This window comes from Lepisma saccharinum, chromosome 15 (assembly GCF_977018435.1).
Source record: "Lepisma saccharinum chromosome 15, izLepSacc3.1, whole genome shotgun sequence".
Classification (NCBI taxonomy): Eukaryota; Metazoa; Arthropoda; class Insecta; order Zygentoma; family Lepismatidae; genus Lepisma; species Lepisma saccharinum.
The window spans coordinates 72050069-72065132 of NC_139243.1; positions in this window are offsets into that span (position 1 = coordinate 72050069).

Consider the following 15064-nt stretch of genomic DNA (forward strand, 5'->3'; position numbering starts at 1 on the left):
GATGCATCGTTGCAAAAGAGCATCCTTTGATGGATTAATTTATTCATCGCCCCTCGTCAGAAAGGCGTACATATAAAATGTAATTTTAATAATTACACAGACACACACACACTCTGCGGTCGGACAACACATTTTTTAGAATTGGAAAAGACAGTTCAACCTTCACAGATGTTACGGGAGCATACTTAAAGCACGCGAGAACATGTGGATCTAACTCACTTTGTATATTTTCACCTTTCAGAACTTGTTGAATTGCCCTTAATTTGTCAAAGTCCTTATTTGATGCAATAACTCGCTGACATTTCTCACGAACAGCCTGACCTTTAGCACCTGGTTCAGCACAAATTTGGTCAAGTGCAGAATGAAAATGGTCCATAGAATTTATCAGTGTTTCACTTGGCTCTTGCAGTAATGTTATTGTGTCTGCCATATTTGAATAATGGGTGGTGATGAATCCTAAGTCGTTTCACGCAACAGAATTTTTCAAAAGATGCTGTGTTACGTAAATTGATGTTGCATTATCTTCAGATAGGGAACTAATTACTTCAGCCACCTTCTGATAGTTGGTCGAATAATATACTGCAGCAGATGTCCAAGTAACCCATCTAGTTAGTATTGGCTGTGGAGGAAAAGCAAGTTCAAGGGCTGTTTCTTTAAACAATAGAACCTGGGATGGTGCTTTGAGGAATATTTTCTTAGCATTGAAAATTAAAGAGTCAACTTCGAGAAATGAAACACGAATTTCCTCTGCAAGTCGATGGAGAGCATGCGCGAGACATGTTATGTGCAGCATAGCGGGGAAAATAGCTTTAAGGGCCGTTGCTGCTTTTTTCATATATAGCGCTGCATCTGCTACAAACAAACGCACATCTTCATGCTTAACACTATGAAAATATTTTGGGCTCTACATTGTGTTCCATTGTACCAATTACAACATTAGCAAAAAACCTTCCCATAGCATTGGTTGTTTCATCAATAGACACCCAAATTTTTTCCCCCCTAACTTCCTCCCTAATTCTTTCAATGACACCCGTGTAACACCTTTCGATGTAATTGTTATGCAGTGGTGACTCATTCGGTACATGCTCACCTGTGTACATCGATAGGAATCCCCTTAAAGAGACATTCTGCAATTTCCACAAAGGAATGTCTGCCTCTATGAATGCCTTACACAAATCTGAAAAGGGAGGTGACAAAATGATTCTGTTTTGCAGATATGTGGACGACTGTTTTGGCATATGGAAGGGAACGAAGAGGCAGCTTGACATTTTTGCCAAAGAAATTCAAGATGAAGAAAGAGGGATATTATTGGAACTTGAAATAGAAGAAGAAGACAAGTTAAGCTATCTAGATATATTGATGAAAAGGAAAAGAGGACAAGAAATTGAAACCACTTGGCATCAGAAGAAGTGTGCAGCAGGGGTATTCTGCCACAAAAGAAGTGATGTAAGTGAGGTGACAAAAAGAAATTTTATAAAGAATATGGAGGACAGAATCAAGAAAATATGCATGAAAGAATGTGAAAAAGAAGGCAAAATAAATAGCCTATGGAAACAGCTGGAAAAGAATGGCTATGAGAAGCAGGATAGACTGGACATAAACAGAAGAAGTAAGAAAACGGGCAGGGGAGAATTGGAAGAGAAAGAAAAAGAGGAGAGAAGGTTTGGAATAAGGAGTATGGGGAAGACCACAGAAAATATATGCAAAGTGCTTAGGAAAGCAGGAATTAAAACTTACTGGAAGGGAGGAAGAAGCATCTTAGGAATAGCGAGGAATGCTAACAAGAAAAAGGAAAACAGAGAAGAGGAAGAAGAAGGGATTATCTACGAAGTAAAATGTAAAGAATGTCAGAGTGTGTACATAGGAGAAACGAAAAAAAGGCTAAAAGACAGGTTGAAACAACATAGGGATGATGTACGACTTAAGAGAGAGAGAAATGCAATATTTAAACACACGAGAGAAACAGGACATGACATAGAGTGGGATGAGGCTAAGCAGATAGGAAGGGAGAAGAGAATGCTAGTAAGAAAATGGAAGGAAGCCAAGGAAATAGAGAAGAAAGGCGAAGAAGACACAATGAACTGGAATGGGGGACTGAAGTTAAACAAAGAATGGAAGAAGATGTTGGAAAGAGTGGAAAGGACAAGAGAAAAAGAGGAGAGGAGAAGGAAGAAAAATGAAGGGAAAAGAGCGTGAGATTAAAAAGTCCAACCACATTCTATATGGAAGTGTTTAGCCTTTTAGGTGAAAGTAAAATTGGAAAGTGAAAGTCATCTGCTAGAAAGTTCCAAACAACTTTCTAAATAGTCTGGAGGGAGTAATGTTTGTGTATATATATTACCCTTCTTGTATCTGGTTACTTTTGTACTTGATACAGAGTCTGAAGAAGACCTTGCTAGAAGGTTGAAACGTTACGTTAGTTTATGTATTTTAATAAAATAAATTACTGCCTTGGTCAGCATATTTAGATTTTCATAATCATGGAAACAAGGCTGAATGGAGTTAAAATCTGCAGAAAACTGAGACTGCCTAGGAGAAATAGCATATGATGTAATTAGTGACGCTTTTACCTCGCATGACTTTTGCTTCTCAATAGAAACCGATTTGTGTTTAGCAGTTTCTAAGTGTTGCATAACGTAATTTTTTTTTGTGCAATTCACAGTATTTTCACATAACTTACAATATAAACACCGATCCATCTGTTGTAAACACACTGGACCCAAATTCTTTCACATAGTTGCTCAATTTGGTTCTCAGAGAAGATGCTTCCTTAGGCATTTCTTCAAGTAAAAAGCACAAATACTCAAAAAAATGTCCACCCATTCTCTTTTTAATAATGTCCAAAACGTGTCCCCTCTTGATGCTCGGGAACATACTTTTTACATCTAAGCTAAACATTGTCGTCTTCATCTCATTTAACTTAAGTCCTTTTATGAGGTCTAATACTTGTTCACTGTTCTTAACTTCTCTGCTTTCTTGCTGTGTTACTAACAATTCAATAACTTTCTTTAATTTCTTTTCCAAGTGTTCCAAAATATTATTTCTGCAGTTCATTACTGGTCTTAACTTTATTTCCTCTTTGTGTATCTTTGGAAAGCCCTTCAAACTTGGTAGTCTTCCTGTCTCCTTTATGCATTTCTTGAATCCACTCCTCCTACAGTCTTGTATGGCCCTTTCTTTTATAGTTTGTTCTTCTTCTGTTCCACAAATCTCCTCATATCCGTTTTCTTTTAGATCTTCAAACTTCCTCTCGTACCATTCTCTTTCCATCACCACAATTGCTCCTCCTTTATCTGCCTGCTCTATCACCACATCATTTCTTGTCTGATTTTCTTCATCCCTTCCCTTTCTTTTTGACTCAAATTATCTACTTTTCCTTGTTTTCCCATTTCTTTCTTCAGTATGGCTGCTGTTCTTCTTCTAATCTTGTCTCTTGCTGGTTCTTCTTTTATATGGAGCACGGCTTCTTCAATGTCATATATAACTTCCTCATATTCTACATTTCTTTCCTTAACTTTCAAACCTCTTCCTAGTTTTAAGAAAGCTTCCATTTCTTTTGATAGGTCTACATTCCCTATTACCACAACTCTTCTTCTGGTATCCTCTTCTTCTTCCTCTTCTCCTCTTCTCCCCTTTCTTCTTTCCATCCTAGTCTCTTTCCTTTCTTCTTCAACTTTATTTTTATTTTCTCTCTAAATTTCTCCTGCCAGCTTTTCATTTCGTAAAAATGTATATTCTTTGTAAAAATGGTGAGACCATCTTCAATAGCTTTTTCAATTCTTTTCAGGTTCTCCTTTATTATTTTTATCTCCTTTCTTCTTGCCCTTATTTCATTCCATATCAGTTCTTTTTCCATTTTCTGAACCAATATCTTCCATCTCTTGGTATTGCAAACCACTCCCTCCTTACTTACTTTTAATCCTTTAGGCGCTGTGCCTCTCTCTAAACATTTTCTCAGAAACTTCTCTTTTTCGTCTTTGTGTATTTCTTTCCTCTTCAACTCCTTCCAGTTGTTAATTTTCCTTATCAGCCTTGGAAAATGTCCAATTATAACACCATTAAGCCTTGTTTCCATGATTATGAAAAAATAAATATGCTGACCAAGGCAGTAATTTATTTTGTTGAAAACATAAACTAAACGTAACGTTTCAACCTTCTAGCAAGGTCTTGTTCAGACTCTGTATCAAGTACAAAAGTAACAAGATACAGAAACAGGGCATTATACGAGTATATACACAAAACATTACTCCCTCCAGACTATTAGAAAGTTGTTCTGGAACTTTCTAGCAGGTGGCTTTCACTTGTGAACTTTATTGAAGATGGTCTCGCCAATTTTACGAGAGAATATACATTTTACAAAATGAAAAGCTGGCAGGAGAAATTTAGAGAGAAAATAAAAATAAAGTTGAAGAAGAAAGGAGATGGACTAGGATGGAAAGAAGAAAGGGGAGAAGAGGAAGAAGAAGAGTTGTGGTAATAGGGAAGGTAGAACTATCAAAAGAAATGGAAGCTTTTTTAAAACTAGAAAGAAGTTTCAAAGTTAGAGAAAGAAATGTAGATTATGAGGAAGTTATATATGACATTGAAGAAGCAGTGCTCCATATAAAAGAAGAACCAGCAAGAGACAAGATTAGAAGAAGAACAGCAGCCATACTGAAGAAAGAAATGGGAAAACAAGGAAAAGTAGATAATTTGAGTCAAAAAGAAAGGGAAGGGATGAAGAAAATCAGACAAGAAATGATGTGGTGATAGAGCAGGCAGATAAAGGAGGAGCAATTGTGGTGATGGAAAGAGAATGGTACGAGAGGAAGTTTGAAGATCTAAAAGAATACGTATATGAGGAGATTTGTGGAACAGAAGAAGAACAAACTATAAAAGAAAGGGCCATACAAGACTGTAGGAGGAGTGGATTCAAGAAATGCATAAAGGAGACAGGAAGACTACCAAGTTTGAAGGTCTTTCCAAAGATACACAGAGAGGAGATAAAGTTAAGACCAGTAATGAACTGCAGAAACAATATTTTGGAACCCTTGGAAAATAAATTAAAGAAAGTTACTGAAGTGTTAATAAGACAGCAAGAAAGCAGAGCAGTTAAGAACAGTGAACAAGTATTAGACCTCATAAAAGGACTTAAGTTAAATGAGATGAAGACGACAATGTTTAGCTTAGATGTAAAAAGTATGTTCCCGAGCATCAAGAGGGGACACGTTTTGGACATTATTAGAAAGAGAATGGGGCAAGAAATTATAGGAGAATGGGATAGTGAAAGGGTAGTGAAGGCGCTGGAAACCATTTGGAATAATGGTTACAGTATAATGGGAGATAAAATAATATTAATGAGTGAAGGACTGAATATAGGTTCTAGCCTAAGCCCAGCATTGGCTGAATTGGTTATGAATGAATGGGAAAGGAAAGTGATAGAAAAAGGAGGTGACAAAATAATTCTGTTTTGCAGATATGCAGACGATTGTTTGGGCATATGGAAGGGAACGAAGAGGCAGCTCGACATTTTTGCCAAAGAAATACAAAATGAAGAAAGAGGGATATTATTGGAACTTGAAATAGAAGAAGAAGGCAAGTTAAGCTACCTTGATATGTTGATGAAAAGGAAGAGAGGAGAAGAAATTGAAACCGCTTGGCATCAGAAGAAGTGTGCAGCAGGGGTATTCTGCCACAAAAGAAGTGATGTAAGTGAGGTGACAAAAAGAAATTTCATAAAGAATATGGAGGTGAGAATAAAGAAAAGATGCATGAAGGAATGTGAAAAAGGAGGCAAAATAAATAGCCCATGGAAACAGCTGGAAAAGAATGACTATGAGAATCAGGATAGACTGGACATAAACAGAAGAAGGAAGAAAAGAGGAAGGGGAGAATTGGAAGAGAAAGAAAACGAGAGATGGTTTGGAATAAGGAGTATGGGGAAGACCACAGAAAAGATATGCAAAGTGCTTAGGAAAGCGGGCATTAAAACTTACAGTAAGGGAGGGAAGAGTATCTTAGGAATAGCGAAGAATGCAAACAAGAAAAAGGAAATCAGAGAAGAGGAAGAGGAAGGGATTATCTACGAAGTAAAATGTAAAGAATGTCAGAGTGTGTACATAGGAGAAACGAAAAAAGGCTGAAAGACAGGTTGAAACAACATAGGGATGATGTACGACTTAAGAGAGAGAGAAATTCGATATTTAAACACACGAGAGAAACAGGACATGACATAGAGTGGGATGAGGCTAAGCAGATAGGAAGGGAGAAGAGAATCCTAGTGAGAAAATGGAAGGAAGCCAAGGAAATAGAGAAGAAAGGTGAAGAAGACACAATGAACTGGAATCGGGGACTGAAGTTAAACAAAGAATGGAAGAAGGTGTTAGAAAGAGTGGAAAGGACAAGAGAGAAAGAGGAGAGGAGAAGGAAGAAAATTAAGGAAAAAGAGCGTGCGATATAAAGCCCAACCACATTCTATATGGAAGTTAATATATTTAGCCTTAAATATGTTAAGCGGGGGTAGAAAAATACAGGGTGCGCAGTCACTATGGTGCCTGAAAATTTTCACGGACTGCATGAATTTTCAAATACAGTTCTAAATTTTTTTCTTTCTTTCAAAAAATCCAAGTTTGCTTAACGAATGTTCCATCCTTTTTTTTTAAAAAAAAATAACAACTACAGTTTGTTTTTTATAGTTTGTTTTTTCTGTATCATGTGCGTCAGTCACTAAATCAAAATTATAAAAAGCCATTATAAATTTCTTCACTGTTGCTAGAGAAATTTTCAAATCTGGAGTGATGTGCTAGAGTCAGCCATGTAGGCTATTAAATCTTTTAAGATCTCATTTCAAAATCTTTATACCTTGTTCCATATATCTCTGGAGCAAAGCCACGCATAGCAACAGAGAAGGGGAGAAATCAAATGGGCAGAACAAACCAGTACCCGCTGCTGGGAAGGCCGGTAACTGCAGTAACCCCTCCATGCAATCCCGATCCTCTCAAGTGTTCATTGGTGAAGCTCTCTGGTGTCACTACTTGCGCAGAGACTTGCTTTCGTTCGCCTGCTCCGTGTATCATCATGATTGTTTTTTGGAGCAGCAGATGAACGTGGCTTAAACTTCATATAATCAGTCAGGCGACGTGACGTTATTTAGCTATAATTTCTTCATTCTTCTTTTTTTTCTCTTTTGCAATCTTTCGTTTGGCACTTCCGCTTTTAAATACCTCTTTCTTTTTATGGCGGTTAGTTTGTATTTTATTTCCGTCCATAATACTAGATTACACGGGAAAATATTTCTAAAAAAATATTACAGTGATAGCTTTACTTTGTTGTTCTGAAAACGTTTTAATAACAAATTGAAACAGTAGGCCTACCTCCAAAACACGCAATAGAGAAAGGTTAAAAGCACAATACAAATTATTCATACATGGCGTGCATGTCAACATGAATACAGCACAGCAACTGATCTATTTTTAGACAGCGCCAGTGTTCCCACACCACGCCAAGCAATCGAGATTCCTGAATGCTGACTCAACTCATATGAGCTGTCCACGGAAGAGAACAGCCGAATTAGCCCACATAACACACAAAATAACTGCATCGACGTCTTTTACATTTATGACAGTATTAAAACAAAGACATTTTTTTTTATTTTAATCTATTCAAAATTAATTTTTTTAAGGTTTTTTTTTTTGTGGTGTGGGCCCCTTTGTGGTGCAGTCCCATAGGCTCCAGCCTAGATAACCTGTGCGTAAATGCGGCCCTGTGCCTGTATATAACAAGGGAGGAACATTTCTCTCTTTAGGGCTTTCACTCCTTACATAACCAACTTCATACCCGACGGCCGCACATCGCACAACCAACCCTGCAGAAACAGAAGGAATTGTACTATGAAACTCTGCGTCACCCACAATACTCACCGGACCTCCTGCCAACCAAGTAACACTTCCCCAAGCATCTCGCAAACTTCCTACGAGAGAAATATTTCACAGAGATTGAAGTTTCCGGTTCATTTAAGTGATTTCTTGACAATACTTCCCTGCTGTGATGATGGCGCGTGGATTCAGATAGTTGTAGTGGATGTCTTCGGCAGCGGACCAGTAAAACAGTCACCATGCAGACAAGTATTACCTAGAATTAAGGTAAATCAAGCATTAGGAATATTATTTTAAGGCAGATCGATCAAGCAATAAATAAGCTTTAAAATGCAATATAATCAGTGAGATATACAGGGTGGGCACAAAGTCTCTATTCCCAATAAATGAAGAAATCAAATAAAAGAACCTAGGTGACTTGACAATCTTTATTGTACTTCAAAGTGTCCTTTCTACTTCAAATTCTGTTCAAACTGTCCCCCACCATGTTCAATGCACAAGGTACATCTCTTCAGCACTGATTTGCAAATATCATGACACAATTGAGGATTGTCATCCAATCTCTTGAACGATTGTTCGATTAGCTGTTGCAAGTGAACCAAATCCTGCGGTTTCTCGGAAAACACTTCGTCTTTGACAATACCCCACATGGAGAAGTCACATGGTGTGGGGTCACATGAACATGGTGGCCAATCTGTGGTATCACGACAACCAATCCATTCATCGAAATATTGATCCAAGAACTCCCTCACAACAACACTAAAATGAGGCAGTGCTCCATCCAGGGTGGCGACAGACCTGGAAAACTGGGAAAAGTCAGGGAATTTGAGGTGTCAAGAAAAGTCACGGAAATGTCAGGGAATTTCGTCTTCATTGACTTTTTTTCTTTTTTTTTCTTTATATATTTATTTATTTAAAGATATCGTTATGGAACTCTGCACGGGAACAGGAAATCTCGTTCATAAGTTTCAGCCTCAAATTTTAGGCCCCTTTTATGCGGAACATAAGCACGGCGCCAGAAACCAGTGATGGCACGAGCAGAGAGAGAGAGAAATTTCTCTCGCCTTGGCTTCTCGGCGGGAATTTTAAATTCGAACACTCTTTGGAGAGAAATTGTTATAACTCTGGCACTATAAGAGCAATCTACTTCGGATAACTTTTGTTTTTGAGCTAAAACATCAGCGCATGCAACCGTGTACAATTCAGAACACCGGACCGAGGAAGGGGGTCTTGAGTGTGGCATGTCCCCCGAATTTTAATGGAAAAAACAAAAATCTGGAGTTTGGGGAGAAGGTGCGAACTTTAGTATTCTTTTCAAAGAATGGACATTTTTCAAGAGAATGAAATATGTTTCATGTTCATGGGTGCCATACAAGTTGAATAATAAGCCAAAATGTGATTTTCTTTTTTACAAAAAATAGGCAATTTGCATTTTTGGAGGAAAATTGTTATAACTCGGTACTCTTTGAGGAATCTACTTCGGATAAGTTTTGTTTTGCAGTAAAAACATCATAGCATGCAACCGTGTACAATTCAGAACGCCGAACCGAGGAAGAGAGTTTGGGGGCGCGACCCCTGAATTTCACCGAAAAAAACATAAAAATGTTACCGCTATTTGGGAAGAAGGCCCGAACTTTAGTATTCTTTTCAAAGAATGGACATTTCTCAAGAGAACGTGACATGTTTCATGTTCCTGGGTGCCATATATAATGAGCCAAAATATGAAGTTCTGTTCGGAAATGTGGCATAGTTATGTTGTAGAGAGGGGGAAGTTGTTCATCAATATGAATTTCCCAGGCTTGCTCCAGACCTGTGTCAGAGTCCCCACCCAAACATAAGAGTATGAAAGTCCAAATAGCACATTCATTTCGTAATCAGCACCATGATACCATATGGTATCATCGGGCCAGTACGACCTTACTCTGATGATACCATATGGTATCATCGAGGGAGTAAAGGTTAAGCCTCTAAATATTACGTGGAAAATGCATTGATTTATCATTTTTTTCTTGTCCGTATGGGACTAGTAAGGGGACTTGTCAACAGATGAAGGGGATAAGTGCGGGTGACGCCGTCCGATAGTTGTTGGACGTCGTAGTAAGGCATTTTGTTGGGCAAACTGAAGGAACATGGAAACAAATAGGTTCCATTGATACACACGATTTTTGTCGAATATCGCCACCCGACAGAAATTGCATGTACTGCAACATCCAACAAAAATCGCATGCATAAACAAGAAAAGCTTTAGATTGCAAATATGCTGCTGGAATTTTGTTACTCTTCTGGCTCACTTCACCTTATTTAATGTAGCAGTGCTTACGAAGGTTTTCTTTCATCTTCCTGACGTATTACTGGTTTTGCACAAGTTAACATACTTTTACAATGACATTGCACTATTCTTAGATATCAAGAAGAATCCAACCAAATGGGATATATATTGAATACTATCACGAAAAAGTGAAACATATATCTGCATTGGTGAACGTTATAAAAAATGGCAAGTGCATGCTCCCAACCTCAAATTTACTGCAATACTAGTATTGCAATAAAATTAACGCCACTCTCTGTCTTGTCTGTTTAAACTCGTGAGAGATGGTCATTAATCTCTCACTGAGTAAGGTTAATGTCCAATATTATGAAATAAAATACTAATAATAAATACGTAAATATTTTAATATCATATTTACTCAAATCATTCAATCATAAAACAAATCACTTTCTTCAAGAAGTGACTTTTCTCTGCCAGCTCTGCTAAATTTTCACTTTCCATCTACTGATTTATACGAGGGGTGGCCAGAAAGTAATTCCCAATTAGTAGGGATATTGATTTTTCGCAAACGCCAAAACCGTGAAAAATGGTAATTGCTGCGGAGTTATGTTTAGGCATGTGCAGTGATGTCTGGACACATTTTTCGCCCGTTCGAAATATCGAAATAATGCGAATTTGGCATAAAATGCGAATTGTTGGCGTTTTAGCGATTTTTTTAAAAGAAATGTACTAAAACAACGAAAAATTCCATGAAATTCAACATTCTTGTCTTTTCTAGGCCATGTTTGTGTACATGCAAGTTTTCCAACATTTTACTCAAGAGTAAACTATAGAGTTATACGTACATGGAATGATTCCGACAGCCACATTAAATCATGTATTTCCCATGAATTTTTCAACTTCCATCAAAACCATTTGCATCACAGAGCAAAGTGGCGGGGTTCTAACAGGAGATCGAGTGCGAATAACCGTCACACAAGCCACATCTTCGTATTTGTCGCACGAGATATGTTTTGAATTATCAAGCTAAGTGCGCACCATCGGCATTTGTCGAGTGAGTAATAATGGAGCTCAGTCATTAGGGCGTCTGACTACTATGCGAGAGACCCAGGGTCGATCCCCTGCGGCGGAGAACTGTGATGTTTTCCACCTATTCAAACTGCTCCGGCACCCACCCAGCATCATATGAAGCTGGTACCTTGAGGAAACATTGAGGGATAAAGGTAGCCAGGAGCGTGGTGCTGATCACATCAACCCTACCTTCAGCCGTGATCAAGAAAGTGTGGGGCCCTAACTCCACACCCCTACTATGCACCTGCATTGAAAAGTGCAGGGGAACACTTTACTTTTACTTCCTCAAACATCTGTTCCAACATATCAAACTGTTACAAAAATTCGTAAACCATGTGACCTACAATTTAAAATAATAGTTTAGAAGCACAATGGAGTATTATGATTCGGTATATTTGGCAGAAAAATGTTCTAAAACAAAATCGCGAATTTTTGGAAACGTAACACTAACAAGTCAAAAAAAAAGATAATGCCAATTTTTGGTGCCATAATATATCGGTATCTGTTACGTGAGATTGATTGATTTTGATTTTTTGGGTGCGTCGTCTCTTACGGTCATTATGCACCCTTCAGTATATATGGAGAAAATTCCATTATCTAAAATACTAACCTTAAAATTAAAAAAGGGGTATGGAAAATAACTTCCCCAAAATAACTTTCAAGATATCAAACTCTCACGGAGAGGTGTAAGCCATGTGACTTACAATTTGAAACAGCAGTTTAAAAACACCATGAAGGTATAATTTCAGATATTTGCCAGAAAATGCGCTAAAATGAAAATGTGAAGTTTGGGAAAAATAACACTGTATAGTAAAAAATAAAAATAAGAAGATACACCAATTTTAAAAAAATATATAAAAAAATATCAAGGTCCCTACAGATTAGGCATAAATAAAACAAGAATATTAGTTGTAATTTATTGCATTAGTAACAATGAGTCCTAACCTAATTTTCGGCATAATCACCACGGTTGTATGCCCATGGTATATGTGTCTGACAGCAAAGACTGGAACTATCTCTACCGCAGTGTAGCTGTCAAATCCTTGCTCTGCCAGAAACCTCTTCAGTTAAACAAAGAATGAAAATTGGTACATTCAAGGCAAGGGCTGTACAGGGAGTGGTCCAAGATCTCTCACCTGAAGTGATGCCAAGGGCCCATGTGTACTCAGCTGTATGGGGTTGTGCACATTCGATTGGCCTTCTGTGAATTGTCTGCACCATCGTCTGACCATACTATCACTCACGACGTCCGGTCTGCATACCTCACACGATTGCTGGTGGCTCTGTGCCAAATTCTGAGCGTGCAATATAGGCTACATCGCAGTCGGTGGGAGACTGTATGAGAGCTGCAATATTTAACCTAGAACTGTCCTAAAACGGCTGCATTGCATCTGTACCAGATTACAGCTACATGCCACTACTTCCTGCCTGCATGTGTGTGTGTCGCTCTTCGACCACTAGTGCTGCGTATACACACCATTGGAGCTTTTTTCAGGATGCCCCTCATATATAAACTTTCAGAAGCTTTTATTATTAGTGTGTTCCCGTTTTAATGTGTGGTTAGCTAAATCAGGTACCTATACAATGCAATTCTATAAATTTCTTGCGTTAAATTTCTAATACCTACATACCCTTTTCGTCAGCATCAATGGTATAACTGCATGTTGTCAGTTTCTCAGCACTTCACTTAGATATACTGTACTGAAGCAGAAATCCCATTGATAATGTAAGGAAATATGACACTTTATTTTGTTCAATTGTTTCACTTATGTGCAAGAGTTAAATTGTTTCTTTTACAGAGAAGAGAGAAGTAGCTTTATACATTGAAAAATGAGTCCACACTCATGGCTCTTGCAAGCAGAGGGTTCCAAACCTCAGTGGAAATATCAACATATAATACCGAGAATGTATAAGGAGACTGATAAATTACAAATTGTATTTCTTAATCATTCACTCTTCACTCTTATCTCATGTAGACGTAACTTTAAAAAAATTAAGTATTTTATTTTAAACTTACTGCGTATGACAAAATTCTGAAATCTTTCCCTAGCTTGTGAATTGTAATAATTTTCCGAATTCACTATTTTGCAGTTTGAATTCAAATCATAGAAAATAGAGAAAATAAGTCAATTTAATAGAAGATAATATTGGTACTTAACAAAACCATACGTGGATCTGTGTGAGTTTATTATTTCTATTTGCAAAAACATCGATTTAGTTTAGTTTGTAATTGTCAGGGAAAAATGTAAATTTTGTCCTGGAAAACCTGGAAAAGTCAGGGAATTTCATTTCACCTTGTTTGTAGCCACCCTGTCCATCGTGTTGCCACGTGAACGGAATGTTTTCAAAACGAGGGTTATTGACAAGTTCTTGAATCACAACGTCCTGCAACATCTGAAGGTATGTGTCACCAGTAACAGTTCCTTCAAAAAAGAATGGTCCTATGACACCACCACTCCAAATACCACCCCAAACAGTGACACCAATAAACACAATTGTGTCTGTTTACGTGACCGTTCATCTTGAATGAGGCCTCATCTGTCCACAAAATTCATTTCCAGAAGTCTCTGTGAGCTTCGTTCCAAATGAGACACCACTCACAGAACTCAACACGTCGGTCCGGGTCACATTCATGTAACGCGTGCAGAAGCTTTGGCCGGTAAGGTTTCATCTTCAAACCCTTTAACATGTTCCTTACAGAGGTACGTGACATTCCCAGGTCCCCTGCGTGCCTTCTGGTAGACTTCTTTGGGCTGGACACACAAGTCTGTGCAGTGTTTTCTTCATTTCGTACACTTTGGGGTCGTCCGCTTCGCTGTAGATCATGCACAGAACCTGTAGCCTCAAATTGTTGGTTCAGGTTTCTCATGGCTTGACGTGATGGTGGTTTCACACCTGGAAATCTTCTCCTGAATTCTGCTGTCACCACATTTGTGTTTTTGTTGTGTTTCCACCAAGCTTGTAGCATGAAAACACATTGTTCCTTTGTTAATTTGTGATTCATCTCAACACCTGCAATGCAAGATAACAACTTCACTCAGTAAACAACTCTCTTCAACAAACAGTAAACAAAACACGTACGAAAACATGGTTACCAGTCCTAGAGACACAGTAGTGCCAGTCCTAGTACAAAAAAGACGCTCGGTGATACCTCGCTTATTTATTTTCTTTCCTTACTTGTTTTGGGGAAAGCAACTTTGTGCCCACCCTTTATATAAGGAAAGATATTTGCAAAACACAAAGCAAAACAATATGGCCATTATTTTTTCATCAACCCAATACATAGGAAGGCACATACAAAAGAAAAATATTTCAAGTGTGTAATTTTCAACAGAAATTTTGCCTGTGAAGATTACCTTAGGAAACATTAGAGAATACACAAAAGATAAGCCTTTCCTTTGTTCAAGTTTTGGCTAAGATGTTGCCCTCTGCTTGTTAAATTTTATCCCTGGGGAAATTATATTTGGGGGGAAACAACAAATTATTGGCAATTTATTTTTTTTCCCCACTTTGCCATTCAATTGCAACATTTTCTGTCAGACAGCTGGAATATCCAATTTTGGCGAATGCAGATGTGGCCTCAAGGGCTGTTATTTTCCTAAAACTGTCGAAGAAGTTGAAGAGCATCTCCCCATTTCCCTTTTCTTTGTCCACGGAATTTGGCAGGAATGTGAAAGTTGCAAATGAGTTGTCACGTGACTCGAACTTGTCACCACACAACGTCTGTATTTGTATGAGTGCCAAGTACTTGAACAGTAGTGTACAAAGATAGCCTACATGGAATTTTTTATACGAGCATGATAGTCCTTTACAAAGTCATTTTTTAAAGATAAGTGTGCTTTTTTTTAGAGCAATGAGCTAGGTTTCTTTG